This window comes from Haliotis rubra, unplaced genomic scaffold (assembly GCF_003918875.1).
Source record: "Haliotis rubra isolate DU_JTF1 unplaced genomic scaffold, ASM391887v1 Scf705, whole genome shotgun sequence".
In the NCBI taxonomy this organism is placed as follows: Eukaryota; Metazoa; Mollusca; class Gastropoda; order Lepetellida; family Haliotidae; genus Haliotis; species Haliotis rubra.
In genome coordinates this window covers 166,654-192,309 of record NW_025767419.1, presented here as the reverse complement: position 1 = coordinate 192,309, position 25,656 = coordinate 166,654, and the positions used below count along the sequence as shown (strand labels likewise).

The 25,656-nt window shown below is 38.0% G+C and overlaps 1 protein-coding gene across 1 annotated transcript in view; it reads left to right on the top strand.

Annotated features, from left to right (window-relative positions):
* Window positions 1–1,017: 1,017 nt before the first annotated feature.
* LOC124259006 (transmembrane and coiled-coil domains protein 2-like) overlaps window positions 1,018–25,656 on the top strand; it is a 94,951-nt gene continuing 70,312 nt past the window's right edge. The window contains exon 1 of the mRNA XM_046693072.1: window positions 1,018–1,037. The gene's annotated coding sequence lies outside the window, so the exon portion shown is untranslated. The remainder of the gene's footprint in view (window positions 1,038–25,656) is intronic.

The window sequence follows — 25,656 nt, the reverse complement described above, 5'->3', positions numbered from 1 at the left end:
CTTGTCTGATTTGTTTACAATATTGTAAACTTGTTGGTAAGACATACCAATTTCTCTACAAGTTCTGTATTAAACCATTTCTATACTAATGAAAGGTTTACCCCTGCCTCTTTCAAGCACAAAAAACTTATAAACCTTTGCAACAATCGTCTGCAAATAGTTGGCCATAGTGGACGCTGTGATAAAGATGTGCATGCATGACGGGAAACTTATTTATCAAGACTTAACATTTATATTAATATTTCTTCAATAAAGAAACGATAATTAAGTAAAGTAACACAAACGTTCAACATTTAAATTTTTACACCACCTGTATTATTAGCATAAATGTAAAGACTATTTCAGATTTCTGTTGTTGCCCTTTAAATGCATGGGGATGTTAAATCAATTGAATTAAAAATTAGCTACGCTATAGGTGAGTTGATATATTGACAACATAATACATGTATCACCTTTCCAAAGATATTAGGGCTAAAAAGCATTTTTCTAGCATTTCCGACAGTACTTTAGTGCTCGCTACGATGTCATAGGTTTTTAATGAGATTGTGTAATAGGCTGTTATAACTCAAGTGAGACTGCGCATACTTAAAGGTTGCAGTTAAAATGTTTATGGAGTGTCCATTAAAAAAAAGTGTACTTTTTTGAATGATTAGGTACAGAAAATATGAAGTGGTACCAAACTATGAAATAGCAGTATTTAATTCTAAAACTCCATGCTACATTTCTGCATTCCAGTGGATGCACGTTGAATTTTGTTTTCCGTCCGTTTTTAATACTTATGTGTACTGAAGGATGCAGGATTTCTCTGCAGATATGTGGTATGTTGTATTGTCGTGTTAACTTTAATGCATGTCATGGAATGAAGTGCTTGTAAAATATCTCATTGAAGGTATATAACTCTTCTTGGCTCGGAAGAAATTCACGAAACAGAGTAGCCTCCCGTACTTCCCCCACAATGCATCATGGTAGTACTTTCCGGTACAACATCGCTAGAAAAAATAACGAATAAACGTTTCGGATAAGATTCTACGAAGTTGGTAAGTCCAAACCTTTTAGATGATTTGTTCAGGTCCACAGCTGTGTGAGGTATCGTGACAGATTAGCTCACAAATGAATTAAGCGGATTTATCGATTAAGTGCTTATTTGCAGAATTAGTGTGCACTGACAGCTAAGACGACTGTCAAAAGGCAGTCGGTGCTTAGACCTTATTAGAGTGTCTCGAAGGTAGGCCAAGTAAATCAAGCATAATTATATTCAGTAGGTCTAGTATGAATTGCTATGCCCTATATGTGTTTGAATCCAAAATCACGATACTGGCTCGTGAACATTGTCACCTCGCAAAGCTGCGTAGACACCAGCTGATGACACGTTTAGAATGAGCTTTGACGTATGGCTACACTATGATGTTGAATCTGCATTACATACATTACAATGGCATTTTTATTTTATTTTATGAATTGCAATTTTCAACATATTTCGCTTGATTTAAATAGATTGCCCTGCCAGTGAACTATGTCTCACATGTGCAGTTGCCAAATCTTAACAATATAACTCATTTTTTACATTTTACATTTTTCTAAACCTGAAAAACTGTCATGCAGACACACAATGTAATTTTTATTAAAAAAAAGAAATCTTCCGAGAGATATTACAAGCATTTCAGTACTCCGCACTCAATGTTATATCACTTTGACAACTGGGGGTTACTGTTGAGGTGATATAGATATTGATGGTTGTTATGCAATGAATGTACGTAAAGTAATTTAGTCCATGACAACTTTTCAGTTCTTTTGCTTGAAATATGCATAATATACAATTTGCAGCTTTGGAAACATCAATAATAAACAAATTGTTCTGTTGACTAAATGCCTCTGGATAATGATCCTAGCACTGACAGTTTGTTGTTTGCTGATTTTGTTTCAGCTGTTGTGTCTTAATGCTAGTATTATCATGGGACCCTCTATTATCGCGGTAGTTAATGTTGTCGCCATCAGGATTATGAACGGCTACTGACATTTAGCATTTTATATATATTTTCAGTTGACTGATGTTTAATCTTCATTTCTGTCACAAATAATGAGCAGCAGATTTTCCATTGATTAGTCATAAGATTTTTGTTTAAAATTTAATTTCTTTTGACAAGTTTTGTAATAAATTCAGAGAAATTGGGAAATGTTTAGTTCAAACTGAGAATTGTTAGTGTCATTTCCTGCAGACAAAGAGCCAAATATTATTAGCCATGATAAATCTCTACTGTTAGTTAGAATGTACTGCTTTTTGATCTGATTAGAAAAGTAATCTGAAGTAAGCATATATTTGAGTAAAAGAAACTATTTTTGTTATTGTTTTCCCTTTAACATATTTAAAACTGATCTTAAATTCTGTTCTAGTTACATGTATTGTGCATGTATTGATGTTTTGCAAAACATATTTAATCAGATTAATTGTTCAGGGAATATATTTGATCTCGTTATTTGCACTGATAGAAGTCTTCCTTATTGAAACTTTGCAGACATCTTATTTCTCACTTGAACGTCAATGACATGTGAAGTTCCTACATGTGGACCCTCTGTATACTCATAGTTTAAACAAGACCGACACTTCCTGCCCTCTTGATGAGGGAAGTTTGGAAGTAGAGATAATGCTGACCTGTTACTTTCGGCATGTTTATGCTGTGGAGGTTCTGCACCCTTTGAAACACTTTCTTATGATGTTATTTCATGCCCCTGATTGTTTAGAGAAAACACATTACCGCTCAATGGCCTGCTTATTCAATGTTTAGATAATAGCTGTTCTGTGCTAAATTGGTTTCGATTCCTAAAATCTGGTAAATTTGACCTTTTGTAGTTCAACTTTTATGTTAGTTTAAAAATGATTTCAGGAGAATGGTTGATTTTATGTTCAAGATTGTGGTTTTTGAAGACATCAGTTTACTTATGGATTTAGCTTCTTTCTTCTTTCAGTGTTTCTGCACTAATGCCTGGTATCTTTTGTTCAACAAAAGGGTATTGATATAATAAAGAATTTGGAATTCTTTATCGGTTCTTCAGCTTCTAAAATGCCACTTTGCTTGCTCAACATAGCTAATTCATAACTTGTATGTCACATGCACTTAGTGCTGAAATCGATTCAGTCAACTAACCAGATCTTGTCCCCAGGCATCACTTTTGGGGATGTCTGCAGCGATATCAAGAAAGAAGGCAATCAAATTTTAATTCCATTTTGTGTACAGTAAAGTCAAATGAGAGTAGCGCTGCGGCATTCTTTCATATATGACGTCACTGCAGTACAACATCATTGCCTATAATAGGAGCGGTAGGGTAGCCTAATGGTTAACGCAATTGCTCGTCACTATTTTATATTTTATTCATGTACATTTGTGCAGTAAAACATAGTAAGCAAGTGTGACGGCCCTCGTCATTGACGTCACGTTCAATTGTTTAATGATGTCACAGACGACGAAATACAGATACAATGGTTGCTAGGCAAAAGTGATATGTGCACCTATGATATATATGACACTGGTTATGTTTCACCATATGGGTAATAAACATATTCATTACCCAATATTCACGGTATCTATCATGTTCAAATAGAAGTTGATTCATTGCAGCCCTAATCTATTTGTATTTATGGTATTAAAAATACATGCTGCTACTAGCAATTGTACACTACTGTGAAACTGTTAATGTAGTGATCTCCTAAATCATCTACTTGCTCTATACTACATTTCTGTACATTATTCGGTACATTTGGACACTTGAATTAAGTAATAAAGATTTTCAAAATACCTGTAATGAACTATTTATTATTCTAATAGGCAAACAGAATTTATATGCCTCAGTCTTCTGATTATATGTGTAAGTTGCAGAGTGTGCGATGTAGTTCCTCGTATAGAAACTACGGCAGAATGAAAGTTCATTGGATAGAAATAATCACATGGAAATCGCCTCATGAAGTGTAGTGAAGAGTATTCTGGTCATGTTTTGTTTTGTATTGTACACATTTCATCTGTTAGCAACAGATCAAGTCACATGGAAATTACTTCATGTAATGTTCCCTGAGATATCAAATCTGAGAGCAGTCTAAAAGAATTTCAGGTAACTGTTTAGGTTTTGGTTTTGTACTGTTTGATTGGACAAGTTAACGTTTCAGGTGATTGTAAAGATCATTATTGAGAAACTGTCATTAGTAATTTTGCCTTGATAAATGTTTCAGTGCAGGGACAGACACCATAATCTAAAGCTTATTTCTGTGAAATAACTATGTTTGGGGAGCAGACAACTAGTCCGTTTAGAGATTTACTACTATCAGACATGACAACAGACAACTCATCTAAACCAGCACAAGTAGTTGTGACAGATTAGCACTTCAGACGAACATTCAAATAGCAATGTCTGTCCTAGCAGTGTGAAATTGCTCATTATTTGTTCTCATGTTGACATGGTTCATTGTGTCTGGACACGGAAAGGAAACCATTATGAATAATTTCTTAAGACAAGGTTTCGACCAAATCCTTCTTGTAGTCGCAAGAGGTCAATGACCTGTATGACTCTGCCAAACATGTAGATCAATACATGTGTGTTGAAGTGTTAAGTCATGTCTCAGGGGAAAGTACCAGGACATGTTCGTGGTAGCCATGTCTGGAGTCCAGTTTCAACTTGTTCAATACTGTGAAACAGCATTGCAAATGCTCCATTTGTTGTCTTCCTCCACAGCTTGTATAAACAGTATTTTATAAGACAAAGGAATAAGTGACTAGATTAACCAATGGAGTTCTGATTTATGAGACAGCTGTCACACTTACTATAAACATAAACGTATGTAGCAACAATGCAAGGCTGTTAGACTGTTAGTTCAACTTTCAAATGATGAGTTTTGCAAAGGCTGTGAAGGAGACCCAAATGTGAACTGTGATATGAATTGCCCATAATTGGTCTCAAAAAGTAGGGCCTGCCTGGTGGAAAATTGTTTTGTTTCTTCTCATGCCTGGTCAATAAGTGCCATATAGATACAGCAATTGTACATTTAGTAGTCTATATTTTACTTCAGGGTCTTAATCAGTAGATTTTAGTATTAAAATTAGGGCTGTTGTCAACTGTTTCCTCAAGTATTAGACATGGGACCTCTAATACACTGCGTGACCCATGGTTAGAATTGATCTTCAGCAACTCATGCTTTAGGGGTGAAACGGTATACCGCAGTATTAGCAGAACTGCAGTATTTTACCTTCAGTTCGGTATACCGTAATTCAATCCAAAAATTTGGTATCTGGGGTAGAATTGATCTTCAGTAACCTATGCTTGTCGTAAGAGGCGATTAACGGGATTGGGTGGTCAGACTCGCTGACTTGGTTGACACATGTCATCGTATCCCAGTTGCGTAGATCTTTGCTCATGCTGTTGATCACTGGATTGTCTGGTCCTGACTCGGTTATTTAAAGACCGCCGCCATATAGCTGGAATATTGCTGAGTGCAGCGTAAAACTGAACTCACTCACTTTAGTGACTTAATAATAACATTTTCGAAATCCTAGGCCAGGTGTATGTGTTATTTGCCTTGGACATTGAATGTCTACAAAACTATTGAAAGATCAACCACACAGAAAGTATTTGGATCATCATACATGCTTGAAAATAGATTCTTGATCAAACAGAAGATAAATCCTGTTCTTTATTATATTTGATTCTGCAATACAATAAGCATGTACGCCCATGTCATACGTCATCTCCTTGTTTGCTATTAGCACTATGTCAATCATTGACGTTGGTTGGGTTTACTGATCATTATTTTTTTTATAAGAATCTTAGAATATTTATATATGGGCTAGTGAAAACAATCAGCATTGATCCAAGTCAGGGGTGTGTCTAATTATACTTCCTATGAGTTAGTGTCTATTTCTAACCATTACATTGTGTTGAGGAATAACAGTTGTTCTGTGACTATTTAAAGATGCTAATTAGAGTTTTGTTCTGTCTCCATGATTCCTGTGTTGGTTATCTGCAGCCACCTGAGACGAAGCCAACCATTGAGCAGGTGTTTCTGTGGCAAGAGATATCGATTGTTTGATCACCTGGAAGAAAGAAATAATACCCTGTAATAATATACTATGGTCAATACACTGCCCATATAGTGTGACAGGGCGTCAATACTGCAGAAGGCTCATTGTGTTTGCCTCAATGACCACATTATACACAAGACAAGAAGAAATCTTGGCTTGGTGTGAGAAGTTCAACCAACTTCCATTGATTTCCAGGAGTGTACAGCTATACATAATTCATCTCTGTGTGAAGAATGTGTCGTGGCTGATAATGCTGTGAAAGTACATCTTGAATATTGGCAAAAGAAGAGAGAAAACAAATCTGAAATTCATTGCATTTGTCTAACATACAACACCCTTGAGTTGTTCATAGTCTTCTCTTTGAAGCAATACATGTTAGTCTTTATGATATAGCACAACATAGGTCTGATCTTCGTCTTCTGTGATGCAACACAAATGTGTTGTTCTTTGTGTTCTCTATGATGCAACACTAGTCTGTTGTTAGTCATCTCAATGATGCAAGCGTTTGTCTTCTCTTCAATACAACACAAGCTTGTTGGCCTTAGTCTTCCTGGGACGGTGGGGTAGCCTAGTGGTTAGAGTGTTCACTCGTCACGTCGAAGATGTTTCGATTCCCCACATGGGTACAATGTGTGAAGCGTATTTCTAGTGTTCCCCTCTGTGATATTGCTGGAATATTGCTAAAAGCGACATAAACCTAAACTCACTCACTTCATCTTCCTTATGATACAACACTAGCATGCGACATAAACCTAAACTCACTCACTTCATCTTCCTTATGATACAACACTAGCATATGGTCTAAGTCACCTCTATGACACAGGGGCGGTGGGGTAGTCTAGTGGTTAAAGCGTTGGCTCGTCACGCCAGAAGACCCGGGTTCGAATCCCCACATGGGTACAATGAGTGAAGCCCATTTCTGGTGTCCCCCGCCGTGATATTGCTGGAATATTGCTAAAAGCGGCATAAAACCAAACTCAGTCAGTCAGTCTATGACATAATACATCTTAGTGTTCTTTGTGATACAGTGCAAGTGCGTTGTCTTCTCTGTGATGCAACACATGTTGGTCTCTTCTATGGTACAATACAAGCATGTTATTAGTCTTCTTAATGATGCAACATGTTGATTTTTGTCTTCACTATGAAGAAACACAAGGGCGTTTTCCTAGTCTTCTCAGTGATGCACTTTCAATGCAGTGTGTTGGTATGTCTTGTGAACCATATGTGTGCCACCCCAGAGCACAGGCATGACTGTATTGATCAGTGTAATGTCTTGTTTGACTTCCTCCAACAAGCTGTTACTTTGAAAAAAGTCAATTTCTCCACACAGCTCGATCAGCTTTCAATGTACTCCACGTCGGAGTAATTGCACTGTTTAGCAGATTATTGTAGTCCAACAGCCCGCAGTGGGATGCTCACCTTCAGCGTTGTACATGTGATGTTTCATGTATCTCATCACCAGCAATCACCTCCGCTATGCAAGTCACAGCATACATCTCACATTAATGGTTATGGTCTTGTGCCAAGCTGTTTTCGCTTTCAGTTTCTTTCTGAAACATTGATTTGTTCTTTAACATCGTTTAATTTTGTTTAATTTTTGTTTACAATATTTCACACTTTGCGATTTACCAGTACTCATTGACCTGATGTTATGTTCCTGACAACTAATTCACACAATACTTGCTTACTAATAGGACTTTGTTGGGAATATTTGAGGTTTTGTGAAGCAGAAAGACCACATGTTTTGACTATTCTTTACATAACATTGACAATTTCCACTGTATATATAATTCTTTGTACAGTCAACTAAAAGAGTGAGAACAATTATAGAACCAACCTATCATTTGGTCCATGTGTTGTGTTACATCATGTCCGCGTCGACCTGCACATCCGTTGGCTCCTACAGTAGACATGATAATCAAGGAAAGGGGATAACACACTGACAATGCTGTTGACAATTTTGGAAGAACATTTGCCCGAAAATATGGTTAAGTACAAGAAAGCTCTATTTCAAACATTACTTGCAATTTTGATTTTCACTCCGCTTACTGTACGTCAGTTTAACTTAATGGCACAGATCTATCAATAGTCTGTCACACAGTCGCTGACCCATAATATTCCCTACTGCCTTGCCCTCTCTGCCTCGCCCTCCCTGCAATGCTAAAGCCCTAAATGAAGCAAGTCTAGATTTTTTCAGGTTACTGAATCTCCTATCTCACTGGGGCTCCTTTTCAATGTACATGGGTTTATTTTGTTAATATCAAAATTATATATATTCATTGACAAATATTGGTTTGTTTTCCAGACTATCACAATATATCCAAATCAGCTTGTTTTGAAATATGGCTGTGATATGCAAGACTGTTGCCAATAGCTTGAATGCATGTTTAATCTACAGTGTAATGATTCCTGACGACACAGTGCCGTATAGTTTCTCACACACAGGTTTGTTCTCAACTTCTCACTGTCATCTATCATATTGACACCAGCTCTTCTGCTCCTCACACTGTTCCCACGTGAAGTGTCTCACATACATTCCTTTGATCCCTCACATGCCATGTCTTGTCCTTGGGAAACACTGAGTAGCATGGGTGGCCCTGTCATCTTTGACATGGTGAATTACTGAGTTGCCTCCCCTTGGTGTGTCAGAAACCTGTGATTATGTCAGCACTTGACCTGTGCTTGTGGGATTTGGCTAAAGGAGTGTATGTCTGCGATATATTTATCAACAGGCTTTCTTTCCTCATGCCTCAATATGTATCTGAACTACTGTGCAAGACGGTGATAAATCATTCTCACTCAATTATTTACTTATTGATTATTATGATACTAATTTTACAAGGCTTGATAGAATTCAAAACAATCAATATATATAATCAATGTGATATCTCCAATCCATATTGAAGCAGTCACTCACTCACTCACTCACTCATCTGATACCATCTATTTTTGGTTTAGAATTTTATGGTTACAGTCTAACTTACAGATATTTGATTGAATGTTTATTTAAGTTTCAAGTTAACATTATAACAATATGTACCAAGATGTTTTGTGTCTTTTGTTCTGCAATTTGGGTAAATTCTCCAGTCATAACATACATACTCACATGTTATTTTACTGTTGTGACTGGGATGCATATAATCAGCTTGCAAGGCCTTGAACCAGAATACCTCAAGTTCACCCTTTTAATATGTATTGGATCCATGTACATTTTATAGATTACTTCAGCAGATATTGCCAACATATTGCCATTTACAATAGGCATTTCATTTGATAAAATTAAACCACATATTATCAATATGTGTGAACGCTTTGACCGACTATGGGAACACGTATCATGAGTTGTACATGTGATAGTATCAATAGATAGCTATGAAATATTGTAAACATATACTGACAGATGCAGAAAGATTTTTTTTGTCCCGGACACTTGCTGTATATTTTAGTTGAAATATGTCTAACTAACAAACTATGGTTCTAACTAAAAAAGATGTGTGGTCCCTTCGAGTATGTTAGTCACGTGAAGATCCAGGCTAGAATTGATCTTCAGGAGCCCATGCTTGTCGTAAGAGGCAACTAACAGGTTCGGGTGGTCAGGCTCTCTGACTTGGTTGACACATGTCATCGTATCCTAATTGTGTAGATTGATGCTCATGCTGTTGATCACTGGATTGTCTGGAACAGACTCGATTGTTAACAGACCGCTGCCATATAGCTGGAATATTGCTGAGTGCAGCGTTAAACAAGAAACAATCGATCGAGTATGTTAAAACCATAGTTTACTCTGTCTATAGTTTGTGGCCAACTTTTAGGGTACTTGGAGGGATTGTTGTCATCATAAACTAATCATTGATAGTGGATTTAGGTTCCACACACACTTTCTTATACTGATAGGGTCAAATGATTTCAATTTCGTAATAATGCAGTGAGTAGTTCCTACAAAACAGATCTGAATCATTTCATACAATAGTGACCTTCACTCACTTGTAGAAAATATTATTTCACAATTTATGTTCACATGCTACCACTATGCATGTACTATATTCACTATAAGAAGTGACCTTGGTGTTTCAGTTAGGAACAAATTATAACCATTGGATGATAAATGAATTTATTAGGGGTGGGTATTGCAGAGAATTTTCATATTGCGATATATTGCGATGCGAAAGCATGTATTGCGATATGTATTGCAATATATTGCATGAAGTATTTTTATACAAAAAACTACTTATAATCGAGTTACTTCTTGATTTATAGAGCAAAAACACAACAAAATCACTAGGCTTGATTAAGCTTTAATAACAACTTTTAATCATGATAAAATAAAAATGTGAATAATATTTGGCACAAATGAAACAAGGACATATCCGAACATTTCCGAGTGTTACAAAGTTTTCCGAATGCAAGTCAAAATACCGGTTTTCGATCAGCGTATCGCAATACGTATCGTTTTCATGTCTGAACCAGTAAATACCGGTAAACCGGTTATATTGCGCAGCCCTAGTATTTATTTCTAGAGATTGAGTGACTTTAAACAAGCTTGAAATATTGATGAAACTAGGAGTGTTTCAATAATAGTTATAAGGCAAGGGCCATGTGGAATGTCAAGCTGTTTTTTTGTAAAAACATTTTTTAGTTGGGAAGGCTTGTGAAGATTACTTATAGATTTGTCTGGAAGTTGGTTGCGGTTCTTTGTGGAACAAATGCTTAAAACACAAATACCCATGAAGATCCGGGTTAGAATTGGTCTTCAGCAACCCATGCTTGTCATAAGAGGCACCTAACTGGATCAGATGGTCAGGCTCACTGACTTGGTTTGACACGTCATCATATTTGAAATGCACAGATCAATAATCACGATGTCAATCCCTGGATTGTCTGGTCCAGACTCGATTATTTACAGACTGCCATCATACAGCTGAGAAATAGCTGACTACTGTGTTAAACAACAAACATAATGCATACTCTCATGTCATTTTGTACTTTGATATGAATTCGCCTAGATGAACTCTGAATATTTCCCGATGAATGTCAGTATGTCATGATATCATTGTCAACTGAGCGGAGAGTTACAGAACTGTCAATATTTCTTGCATCATGAAATTTCAGCATCATCTGATGAATGTCATCAAATACAGCTTCAATCCTTAAATATTGACAATTACGGTCAACCTTGCCTTGATATCACCCCTACCAAGCAGCTGTCATTCATTTTCCAATGAACGTCAATATGCCACGTGATTATTTTGTCAATCGAGCAGAGTATTGCAGAACTATGTTTGAGGAATTCCTTAATTCTAAAAATGACATCCCATTTGGGACTTTGTTTGTTTGTTGTTTAAAGCCTCACTCAGCAATATTTCAGCTATATGGAGGCAGTCTGTAAATAATTGAGTCTGGACAATCCAGTGATCAACAGCAGGAGCATCAATCTACGCAGTTGGGATACGATGACATGTGTCGACCAAGTCAGCAGGCTTGACCACCCAATCCTGTTAGTCGTCTCTTACGACAAGCATGGGTTGCTGAAGACCAGTTCAAGCCCAGATCTTCACAGGTACATTGAGAACCTTAGCTAGATCATGTCGCGTGTATGAAGGATCACCAAAAGTGTTTTGTGGTTACAGAGGTTGCTTTACCTACAGAATAATATCACACAGCTTCAGAATGCCGTGTATGGCATCAGGAGATGCAACCCACCACCTCAAACAGAAACCCCTGTCATAAGCAGCTCATCTGCATCTCATATGACTTGAACATGCACTAAAAGTTCACAGAACGTTCACATTAATACACTTAAGCATCAGTTGGGTCTGGATTACATTCCAACTTTACTTGGTGTAACATTTTGTTCAGTTCATTGAAGCAACCATTTTGAAACATTTAAAACAAACATCAAGGAATGGAATTTATGGAACGGGTGATGTCACAAGAAAAGCAACTCTCTGCACTAATATACAGTCGAGCACCGTTGTGTCAAACTCTGATAACTTGATATCTCGGTTGTCTCGATATAACATCTCGGTCCCTGCAAAATCCTTCATAATTTATAATTATTCAAGCTCTTTTAACTTGATTCGGATGTCTCGATATTTCGGATATCTCGATATAATTTCATCAAGCAAACTTACCCTTTTAACTCAATATTTGCAAGGAAAGGTATTCACCTACCTTTCATGGGCAAGTTTACCTCTGCACTGAGGTTGTTTCCACAGGTTTACACACGGTGCGATATGAATCAAAGGGATGCGGTGGTGTAAACTAATTAGGACTAATTGAGTTGAAGGTGTCACATGTTTGTTATTTAATTAAGAAGGAATTAATTAGGAAGTACTCACTGTTATGACTAAACACTACTGATAAAGGATTATAGTTTCAAATCAAAACATACTGAAAAGCTTTTGGTTTTCTTTCATAGTGATATGTGATGATATGCCCTGGTGTCTCGAAGTTCGGATAACTCAGTATTTTTTATTGGGCCCATGAATATCAAGACAACGATGCTCGACTGTAGTTTTTGGCTTGTTATAATTACATTTGATGTTTGAATGGATTGGTTTATGATTCATGAAACTGTCAATATAATGATTGAAATTGTACTTGTGGACATTCACATTGAGAACTATATATTTACATTTTGCCGAAGCAAAACATCAGGTTTGAAACCTTAGTTGTTGAAACTTTCAGTCATGAAATATGGATTTCTATCATTCTTTTTGCCAAGTGACATTTATTATGTTTAACATATCTTTCTTACATTCATGAAATGTGCCTATTATTCTTTCTTGGAAAAGTCTCTTTTAGAAGCCAGTTATCATGTGATAAAAATAGGCATTTTAATCGTTACTTTTTCTGTGATTCTGTTATGCATTAAACATGTTAAACATGATGCAACATGAATAATTTAGTCTGTCTGGGTCGGTTCGACTGGTAAAACATCAAAACTGATGAGAAACATTCTTTGATGGGACATTTTTGAAGATTTTGTTGTTCCTTCTTTGTTATGTGAGACTTAATTGGAAGAACTAAGAAAATGTCAGTGTTTAAAGCTGTCCATTAGCTCATGTTAGCCAGCTCTTTTATTAATTTCCATAATAATGATAACAGTTATGACTACCACTGCAGTATTTAATCTCAATTATGGGTTTATGAGATGGAAACCATTAGAATTGGCTGTGATTGTCACCAATGGCTTGTTTAGCATTGTCTAGTAGGATAATCCCAAAATGTATTCAGGCGATTGATGGGAAACTTTCTTGCAGATTTTTCTTCCAAAATGCAAAAAGATTATATGAAAGATTACCCTAGCTGTTGACGCCAAAAGGATTCAGTGAGTGAGATTCATCCCATCTAAAAATATCACTCATGAATAACTTGTCAATGAGGGAAAACTTCTCCAGTCACATTATGAAAAACTTCTTTCATTGTTGACAGTTGACAGTCATGCCTTTACTCCATTGAGATTCATGTTGTTTTCATTTGTTTAAAATCTTAACAGACTGGTAGAAATAGTATTAATTTGGAATGCACCAATGAGAAGATTTTATATACTTTCTGAAAATATTATGTATTTTAGTAAGGCCAAATAAAAATTATGTTGTGGTTCCAATTACACCTTTTTAAAATTTAGGGTAGGTAGGTCGAAATTTTTCTTTTTACATATTTTTGTTAGAAGTAAAGTACAAACTAATAACACATTTATGAATGTGTAATTGTTTATTCAAACAAGCTTGCGGCCATCATATCGACTTTCTCTATCAGAATGACAGACATTCGTTGTTGCTGGGGGGAAAAACAATGGGATCTGAAAGCATATTTTATAGGGTAGGCACCAGAATTCAAGGGTCGGTCGGGTAATCGGAACCACAACACATATTTTTTAGCCCTAAATGTGTGAGACTTCCTGTAATGATGATGAGAGCATGATCTGTGATGAATATCATGCTAAATGTATGAGGTTTGACTGATCTGAATCACATCACACATCAACCCCAGAACAAACGTCCCAGAACTGTGCATGGACTTCATCATCTAATTTCACATTTCAACTCCGTCTGCTTTCTTTCTTGCAACAACAGCCCAAATGATGTTTTTTCAGCAAATCCCATTATTAGGAATTCTAGCGTTAATGACTCTGGACTACATGGAGCCCATAGCATTTTTCAGAATTTCTCTTGAGTGACGACAGTATCTTGACATGATCCTTCTGAAATGTCACTGGATAATCAAATGTCATCAGTTAATCATGGTGACAGAAGGTATGACTGTTTCCTGAAGGCCTTGGCTGGCCTTCTGTAAGGGGCCCTGTAGCTAGCTAAATAGTGTCAAGAAAACTATGACAGTCCCTTTTCCTAGTCAGATATCAGGTAAAGGTAATCAGCTGATAATGCAGCTTTTCTCTATGTTGTGTGCAGTAACAGCTTATGAAGTCTATAATCACTGCTTAGAGATAGAAGCGACCAGCCCTGATATGATTGCTTGTGCCACTGGATTCATAGGCCAGCAGTTAGACTGGACAATAGTATTGATAAGCTGATTTAGAAATTGCTGACTGTGTGTCTCCTTTGGTCATGGGCTCTTGCATGAAACCTTTGTTGGCGGTCAATGACGTTTGTTTGACCACGGCAGGTGCTTTGTGAAGTCATTTACATGGTGTTCTTGCTGCATGTGACTGATTGGTAGATCAAAGGATATGCATGACTTATGCTAATATGTGATACCTACAAAGTTAGTTGTGTATGTCAACAGCTGTGTTTGTTGGTGGTCGTGTTGGCTCAAGAGGAAAAAGAAAATTCGCTTGTGGCAAAGGACCTCTAGCTTGAGTTATTTTGCTGATTTAGCAGGAATGTATCCTTTTGAATACTAGTGCTTGCTGGCAGGTTTGGCACAATGTGATAATCATAATGATATATATGTTTCCCAATAGAAATGTTCATATTAGCTCCAAACTAGTTCGAATACTTGTTGGACATGTTATAAATGTTATTTTAGCATGCTAAGATGCCATCTGTTCACCCTTGTGACCATGTTGATATTAAGTAAGATGTCATCTGCCATTCAAGTAACAATGTCCATTCCATGTTCATTTTCATTCTTTTGTGATAAATTGCTTTATCGTGAATCTTTCATGATAAATGGCATGAACATTAAGTGATAGTGATACATGTGTAAATGGTGTTTAGATTTGGAATACATTTGTCATTTGATCCATTGAATGGGATGGTTTGATAGAAAAGGTGAATGAGAATAGGATTGTCATCATAACGGAACACCTGCTGATTGGTGTCATTGTGTTGGTAGATTGGCAGCATCAGCATAAATTGGCTTCAGGACTATAATATACACAGGCCGGCCTTCTCTATGTTTGTTGTTTGATTTTTCCACATAAGTTTTATTAGCTTTGAGGAATTTCTATTTCCTTGGACAAAATGTGTATGGAGAAATTGCTACCATGGATACCACTTAAATATTTCTGTCTGGTACAGAATCTGTGTTGAGTAAAATCTTGTTTGGTCCGTTTAGCCTGTGCCAAAAACATTTGATTCTACTAGCATGAACTTGTCATTTGACATCATTTAGCGCAGATTGTAGTGCTACTGCATGCGCTTTATAAGCAAAGCTCTCTAGACTGAAAAAAAGTCAACTTGACTAGGTCTTGTTCCTTCAGCAAATAATCATGTAGGTAAACACCTAGTAAACCTCAGGTTTTTTTAGTGCTGGATCAAACTGAATAGAATGTGTAGTATTAGGCTAGATCATAATCATTTTCCCTTAAGTTTCCCAAAATGTTCAGAAAGAGGTTTCTCTCAATGTATGAGTGCTTATGTACTCAAACAAGTGTGGAAATATGGCAGATCCCTGAGTCATTGTAGTCTTATATAGGTGTGAAGTTACTGTATTTAATGAATATAAATCTTAAACGTCCATTGTTTTCAGAATGACATTATTTGTTTTCATGTGTTAAGATAAAAAGGTTGGGGTTATACAATGTTTGTTTATAATATATTATATGTATTATGCAAAATCACACTTGTGCCTAATCATCCCTTTCCAGATCAGTAAATCTCCTGATTTAGAAATGTCAATTCGTGAAAGCCCATTTTGTGAAATTGGTTATCTATTATTTTCTCCCGTGTCAGTGACCTGGTGCCCCTGATACTGTGAAGCACTATTTGTCTTAAGTTCATATTAATCCATTGATGTCCCATTGGGGGCTTCATTTTCCAAGATAATAGGAGCCCCACGTTTTCAAACTTGTTCAAATACATCAGTGTCAATATGCCTGATAAGTTGTCAGATAAAAAGCATGTAGAGTCATTGTTTAATATTCATAAGCTGCAAGCTACTATGGTATAGGAAACTGAAACAATTTCAAAGGTTGAATCAGCGGACATGAACAAATGATTAGGTCAACCAATGGTGTGTCCTCAGGCCATACATAATTCATGTTAATAGACTGTGAGATACCCCCTGCAGGGCACACATGCTGTAGTGCTGGCAATTAGCAGGATAGTTTAGTCCAATTAGAGGATGAGGTGCACTGATATCGGTCAGGAATCACTCACCTTCCTGATGTCTTCCTCGATGCGGTCAGCCAGTGACCTACTGAGGATGTCCTCAAAGGTCATCTGTGATGGATAACCATACATTTGTATACTTCCTATCTGCTTCACAAATACCATTAACATTATCATGATGACTGTTTGCTATTATGTCATGAACATAAACTTTCCTCCCATTAATTTCTGTACAAAAATGCAACTTTTTTAAAAACACATTCGGTGTTAACTACCCAAGTTTTAACATGTCTTTCTTTTAAAGGGAATCCCATTGAAATATGGAAACTGAAAATATGGTGCAGCCAGTATTGCTGTGCTGATGAGCCATGGTGCAGCCAGTATTGCTGTATGATGAGCCGTGGTGCAGCCAGTATTGCTGTGATGATGAGCCATGGTGCAGCCAGTATTGCTGTGATGATGAGCCATGGTGCAGCCAGTATTGCTGTATGATGAGCCATGGTACAGCCAGTATTGCTGTATGATGAGCCATGGTGCAGCCAGTATTGCTGTATGATGAGCCATGGTGCAGCCAGCATTGTGATGATGAGCCATGGTACAGCCAGTATTGCTGTATGATGAGCCATGGTGCAGCCAGTATTGCTGTGTATGATGAGCCATGGTGCAGCCAGTATTGCTGTGATGATGAGCCATGGTGCAGCCAGTATTGCTGTATGATGAGCCATGGTGCAGCCAGTATTGCTGTGATGATGAGCCATGGCAGCCAGCTGTATGTTTCAGTATTGCTGTGATGATGAGCCATGGTGCAGCCAGGTATTGCTGTGATGATGAGCCATGGTACAGCCAGTATTGCTGTATGATGAGCCATGGTGCAGCCAGTATTGCTGTGATGATGAGCCATGGTGCATCCAGTATTGCTGTGATGATGAGCCATGGTGCAGCCAGTATTGCTGTGATGATGAGCCATGGTGCAGTAGTATTGCTGTGATGATGAGCCAGTGCAGCCAGTATTGCTGTATGATGAGCCATGGTGCAGCCAGTATTGCTGTGATGATGAGCCATGGTACAGCCAGTATTGCTGTGATGATGAGCCATGGTACAGCCAGTATTGCTGTGATGATGAGCCATGGTGCAGCCAGTATTGCTGTGATGATGAGCCATGGTGCAGCCAGTATTGCTGTGATGATGAGCCATGGTGCAGCCAGTATTGCTGTGATGATGAGCCATGGTGCAGCCAGTATTGCTGTGATGATGAGCCATGGTGCAGCCAGTATTGCTGTATGATGAGCCATGGTGCAGCCAGTATTGCTGTGATGATGAGCCATGGTGCAGCCAGTATTGCTGTGATGATGGCCAGTATGGTTGCAGCCAGTGGTGCATTGCTGTGATGATGAGCCATGGTGCAGCCAGTATTGCTGTATGATGAGCCATGGTGCAGCCAGTATTGCTGTATGATGAGCCATGGTGCAGCCAGTATTGCTGTTATGATGAGCGATGGTACAGCCAGTATTGCTGTGATGATGAGCCATGGTGCAGCCAGTATTGCTGTGATGATGAGCCATGGTGCAGCCAGTATTTTTGTGATGATGAGCCATGGTGCAGCCAGTATTGCTGTATGATGACCCATGGTGCAGCCAGTATTGCTGTGATGATGAGCCATGGTGCAGCCAGTATTGCTGTGATGATGAGCCATGGTGCAGCCAGTATTGCTGTGATGATGAGCCATTGTACAACCAGTATTGCTGTATGATGAGCCATGGTGCAGCCAGTATTGCTGTGATGATGAGCCATGGTGCAGCCAGTATTGCTGTGATGATGATGAGCCATGGTGCAATGAGCCAGTATTGCTGTGATGATGAGCCATGGTGCAGCCAGTATTGCTGTATGATGAGCCATGGTGCAGCCAGTATTGCTGTGATGATGAGCCATGGTGCAGCCAGTATTGCTGTATGATGTGATGATGCAGCCATGGTGCATGAGCCATGGTGCATCCAGTATTGCTGTGATGATGAGCCATGGTGCAGCCAGTATTGCTGTGATGATGAGCCATGGTGCAGCCAGTATTGCTGTATGATGAGCCATGGTGCAGCCAGTATTGCTGTGATGATGAGCCATGGTGCAGCCAGTATTGCTGTATGATGAGCCATGGTGCAGCCAGTATTGCTGTTATGATGAGCGATGGTACAGCCAGTATTGCTGTGATGATGAGCCATGGTGCAGCCAGTATTGCTGTTATGATGAGCCATGGTGCAGCCAGTATTGCTGTTATGATGAGCCATGGTGCAGCCAGTTGCTGTGATGATGCTGGTGAGCCATATTGCTGTTATGATGATTACCATGGTGCAGCCAGTATTGCTGTGATGATGAGCCATGGTGCAGCCAGTATTGCTGTGATGATGAGCCATGGTGCAGCCAGTATTGCTGTTATGATGAGCCATGGTGCAGCCAGTATTGCTGTGATGATGAGCCATGGTGCAGCCAGTATTGCTGTGATGATGAGCCATGGTGCAGCCAGTATTGCTGTATGATGACCATGCTGCAGGTGGTCTTGTCTGAAACTTCTTGTACTTTCACCTGCAGATAGGACTTCAAATGTAACCATTGCTGACATGAAAACATTTCACTATCTGGCTATTATTAAAAATCTGTATATCTCTGGAAGGGATTGTGGTTGTAAATAATTTAACACTGTTTGCCCATTTCCACGAAACATCTACATACTCTGGGACATATGACCTTTAGGTAATATTGTTAGCCTTTCATCACTGTTGAATAAAATATTGCTTTGTCTTGATTCTTTGATGTAGCAGTGATGTGTACAGCTCCCCACTCTTGCAGTGTGGAACTTCTAGTTGAGAAAGGTGCAAGGTTGGATGATCGTTTATTTAAAGTGTGGTGACCCATTAAGAATTGATCTTCAGTAACCCATGCTTGTCGTAAAAGGCGACTAGCGGGATCAGATGGTCAGGCTCGATGACTTGGTTGACACATGTCATCGTATACCAATAACGTAGATCAATGCTCATGCTGTTGGTCACTGGATTGTTTGGTCCAGACTCGATTATAAACAGACCGCCGCCATATAGCTAGAATATTGCTGAGTGTGGCGTAAAACTAAACTCACTCACTTCAAGTGTGGTAATTTGTTCTGCATTCCAGGAACCTATGATTCTGAATTTTTAATCCATGATGGTCAAGATTTTGTTTCAAGGTTGTCAGCACCTGTCTGGTGCTTGGGGGGATTCATCAAAGTAGTAAATGTTTAAGACCAGCATCACTTTGGGCTTTCTTCCTACATTTGGCTGACATGCTGTGATGTAACTGAAATACTGTTCAAACTCAAAGGAGATGTTAAATCCTACTCACTCGCTCTAACTTAAAAAAGATAATTTTGCCTTTCTCTTGATTTCATTCTCTTCGCTGTATAATGAACACTTCCTTAAGAACATTACTGTGATTTTTCTACATCTGTTTACCTTTACAGGACGTTGTGTTCAGATAAACCATGGACCAGTCTTAACCATGATGAATTATTGCAAGATTATCTTTCCACTCAAATAACAAGTATTTTAAAGTATTTCAAGTGTTTGTAATTAAATGTGAAAGTCAGTGGGTCCTTGAGATGACCCTAATGCTAAAAGTTAAAGCTTTAGAGGATCTCTGGATGCAAATCAATACTATTGGAGAAAAACTTTCGAGGACCAAGGACCATCATAATTTTGAACTAAAATAACTATAAGGACTCAGTGCCTCATGCAGACTGCCAAAATGTTTTCACCCACCTAGACTTGTTGGCATCAGTTTTTGTTGGGTTCACCGACTGTAACATTTAGCAACATTACCCAGCCTCATCTGTGATTTGGCTTCAACCAATTCACACTTTGTTCTTCTCATTCTTCTCCCAACCTGACTATCTGGAGAACCAGTTTGTGAGTGGAAATGAAAATTCGTTGCTAAAATCTGCTGATATCATCTCATTGTAGGTGTTCATGATAGTGATAGTTCATGAACTGATTGAAAGCCGACATGACCATGATTAGATATTATTGATTTTGGGGCTTTCCCTGTTGAGCTTTCCAAAAGAGTCTATTATCATGATTATAGCCCTACATCTACTTTCGACATGTATTATTAGAACAGTAGGTAGTAAAATACTTAACTGTAGCAAACTGGTTATCGATCTTTGGATCTGAAGCACCCACTGGGATATATGGGAAGAACTAATACGGAAAACATGGTGAAGTGATTTCAAGAACCTGTAGTTAATTGTCATGGCCTTAGTTATGCTGACATGACAACACCAGTTTCACAGACTGCAGCTTTAGCATGGCAGTGGTTCTAGTTTTCCATCAGTTTCACATACTGCAGCTTTAGCATGGCAGTGGTTCTAGACTAGTTTTCCATCTAGTTTTCCATCAGTTTCAGACTGCAGCTTTAGCATGGCAGTGGTTCTAGTTTTCCATCAGTTTCACAGCAGCTTTACTGGCAGCTTTTTCCAGCATGGCTTTAGTGGTGGTTCTAGTTTTCCATCAGTTTCACAGACTTCTATCAGCAGTTTCACAGACTGCAGCTTTAGCATGGCAGTGGTTCTAGTTTTCCATCAGTTTCACAGACTGCAGCTTTAGCATGGCAGTGGTTCTAGTTTTCCATCAGTTTCACAGACTGCAGCTTTAGCATGGCAGTGGATCTAGTTTTCCATCAGTTTCACAGACTGCAGCTTTAGCATGGCAGTGGTTCTAGTTTTCCATCAGTGTCTAAGATGGATGAATTGCTGATTTGAAATTATTCAGATTGCTACCTTTTTGTTGAAATAATAGCATACCATATGTACGCTGATTGTACCTATAGAGATGTGTGATTCAGTGGGTTGTGAGCTCCAGACTGTACACTGTCATACAGCTGGAATATTGCTCACCTCTGTGTTAAACCACATACAACCAAACAAAAAAAATCAATTCATTTTGAACAAGAAGAAGGTAAATGATTATCTGTCTGACTCAGATCAGCTCATTAAGTCTGTTTCCCGGAACTAACCAGTCTGGTTGCAGCTGCCTCATTAACAAATATGGAAATAATATATGTTTCTAGACTAGTATGAGACACAATTACAGCTCCATTTGGAATCAGCAAATGATGATTTGTGTTCTTCAGCATGGCAATTATGTAATATTTGATATTTCTATTACTGGTAAGCATAATTGGTGCTGATTGCACTGTTTGGCTGAGTGATGCAGTTGCATGACAACCCATGCTTTATTTAACATTTCCATGTCTGCTGATAGACTGTGTGTTATGTAAAGTGTCTCTACACTGAGATGTCATCTCTTGAATTAACTAATTGAAGTTCTTGTTTCATTTCCTGGTTTTCACTGTATCATATTCAGCTGTATGTTTATGAAAGTCAGCATGACCGGTGTTACAAGGAGGGTAATTGCTCACTGACCATGGTAACCAATGTTTATTTATGTTGTTACATGTATACTTTTAAAAAGAGAAACATCCATCTTGTACACTGTCACCATCATGAGTGTTGTAAGATTGTGCATTTGTCAGACTTTGTCAAGATCCTTAATGCTGTGTCTCAGTTAATCCTCCCGGTTGTAAAGTTTTCTAACCCATCTCCTGCTGTCTTCAGACCAGTAACAAACTCATTCTCACCATAATCCCATCAAAGTACCGCATGAGGATTGTTTCGAGACTTCCCACCGTCCTTGCCTCGGGGTATCTGACAGGATGGAATAATGACCCCCCTACCCCGGGTTACATCATCCCCAAGGCACACTGGCCTGGGTCCAAACACTGCCAGGTAGTATGGGCAGTAGACTGAAGATGTGTAGCTCATCTCCCGAGGCAAGATGACTGCTACTTCATCACTGTGATCCACTGATTGATAGACATGTTGTTTGTCACCTCTCCACCAGGAAGTCACTGCAGTGGACTCATCTTGCCAGTTCTCCCTGCACCATGAAGGTGTAATATAGAGACTTCAGGTCATTGTGGTCACATCTGTCTTGAAACATGGGGAAACATCGCTGCGCACAAGGATTACTTTACTAATTACCGTTTTGCATGTGGATTGTGAAGATTGGTGGATTTGTTTCAATGCCATTGGAGATTTACTGGAAAACTGTAGCTTGTCAGGAAGATAGTTAGAAGAGTGAGATACCATGATAGATGCTGATGGGTTTAGTCCTGTTTCGATCTGAACCTCACTCTCAAGAACATTTGTGTGTGATACAAGCAATGATGAAGGTGGTTTGGCACAGTTCACCTGCGTATGTCTGTGGGTTCAGCTGTGACACTGATACTGATGCACTCGCTGACATCTCCTTAATGATGTGATTATTAGTGAATGTTGGAATAACTAATATCCAAAGGAGTGTGTCGACATATTCCCAGACCTGACTTCAATCTGGAACTGAAGAGGATATGATCAGATGAAAGCAGCTTGTTGTTGCCCTCTACAATGTGTATCCTTGTTTCATCTGCTGTAGGCAGTTTCAAACACCCTCTGGGGTTTGAGATTTGTAATGGTTTGTTTGCTTATGTTTGTTTTAACAGAGGATCATCATGATCTTGTAGAGTACCAATGTCTGACCATTTACCACCTAGATCTTGAATGAAATCTTGGGATTAATTGTTACTGTTGTGGATCAACTTAAGATGTCAGTCTTTGACAACCAGAAAGTAATGACTTCTGATGTCTGTTGTCATTGGTATAGTTGCAGTTTGTAATTTTTCGCATTGTTAGCATGCTTCTGTAACAAATATACAAATATACATCTCTGTAGCATGATATACCATCATGTCACAAATACATGATTAGGATGCAACTTGAGAAAAGATGTTATATTTTCAAATATGCAAATCTTCCATGTCAGTGCCCCAGCAATCATCTCATGATACATGTATTAAAAATTTTTGATAATGTGATGCTATCCTAATCATAGTTTTTGAACAAAGGTTATGGAAACATTGGATTCCGTTCTTGTGAACACTTCATACAAATACTACATGCTTCATGGAAAACACTTCGAGAATTTCATGGCATTGGTTACACATGTAGAAACAGAAATTCGAAAATCATTTCAATATCAGTGTATGACTGTTGTTTGTTGGATCACGACACACTTTAATTTCTTTGTCGTTGACAATATGTATCTAAAGTCTTTCTAAAACTGAAAAGTGCTCTTGCTCCTATACAATGTGTTTATTGCAACAGTAGTGTGGTATTTTTGCTCATTGTAGAGGAGGTAGATGTTTCTTTCGTTGGAGTTAGATCTCTTTTACTAATATTCATGGTCTATATTTATATATATTGTTGACCAATATTCGTGGTCCTTATAGAACTAAAATGTGTACTTGCTCTTATACATAATTATCCTACTTTCAGAGTCATTTAGTTAGCATAGTTTCCTTAGTTTCCTAATAAGCAAGTCATGTTTAGTTTCCCATCTATTTCAATAAGAGAGTCACGTTTAGTTCCCCATCTATTTCAGTTAAAGAGTCACGTTTAGTTTTCCATCTTTTTTCTGAGAGTCATGTTTAGTTCCCCATTATTACTATATTTTTCATGTGTATTTGAAAGGACAGAAGGTAGACACTTTCTGGTTGCCTTCCACTACCCAACACCCAGTTTTTTTATTGGGTTTTTTCCCACATCTATATCCATTAGTAAAGAGAGGGACATAGGGACATAGCCATGTTTAGCACTATAAAGGTGTCATAGCAATGGTGAGCTAAGTTGGCAGTTGATTATATCTCAAAGAAAGATTGAAAATAAAGATTGAAACAGTTTTTTGAATGAAATAATTTCCTTACAATTGTAGATCTGTTTGTCTATATGACATCTATATATAATGATGATTAAGACTGGTAGTCGAAAAGGTTACTAAAAATGAGAAAGCATAATGTTTTCCTTGTCTAGCTGTCCTTTTTTCCCACCTAAAGTCTAAGTGGTATGTCTTACTCAGGTACACACACCTGCATGAAACCTTTAAACCGTGAATTAGTTTTCTTTAAAAACTTGCAAAGAAAACAACAAAGAGCAAACCCTTGAGATCTGTTGCTTTGTTTGTCTTTTTGCCCACCTTTCAACAAAAGTTCACGTCCATGACAAGGCAATACATATATATCCCCCTGACGTCTCTACAAGTGCATACAACCATTGATTGTGGTGTTCAGGGCTTTAAAGTACACCTCCCGGAATTTAAACATTTTGCCATTTACCATAGATACATAGATCCTTGTTCCTTTAATAAACCAATAATAAATGTCAATCCTGAGTTGGCTATTGATTTCTCACTTTGTTTACTATTTATTCTGAAATGAATATGGTATTCTCTCATGCAATGATTCGAAACTGGCGTTAGTGTGCTGTGTCTTATATTTTTAGTTCAGTTTGAAAAGTTTTACCTTTTATATTCTTGGACACATAAAGTTTTAATCAATACTCTATTCTCTTGATGTAATGCTGAGTGAAGTTCAAAGGAAAGAAAGTGTTTATCTTTTTGTTAAGTGTGAAATTGTCACTGTTAATATTCCAAGCATTAATATTAAATATCGTTCTCCTTGATTGTTTGTCTGGCAAGAACCAATGTAGATTTGATCCAAAGTATCGGTTACAAGCAGAAACCCTTCTGAGCTGTTTTATCCTCCAGGATATAAGTGTATTTGTGTTTCTGATCTACAATATGTGAGTCTGATTATTTCATTACATATGCATGACTGGCTGCAATGAAAGATCATTCTCTGGGACTGTGTATTGAGTTGCTACTTAGCTCTCTGTTATGTTCTCGGCATGGATGAACGGCCTACTTGCTTGAGGTTTTGATATGGAGACTTGGTAAATAAGTTATGTGGAAGGCAATAATTGATAATCAGCAACATTTTCTTCTTGGATTCTGGTGAATAGATAAGGACAAATGCAGCATTGTTTATGGTATGCTTCTACTGATCCCGAAAAAGATCATATTGATCATGTTTTCGTGAAAGTATGCACTGTGAATGTATGAACAACACTTCATTTTTTTTACTCTGGATAAGTATAGACAGTTCTAATGGGGAAAATGAAATGG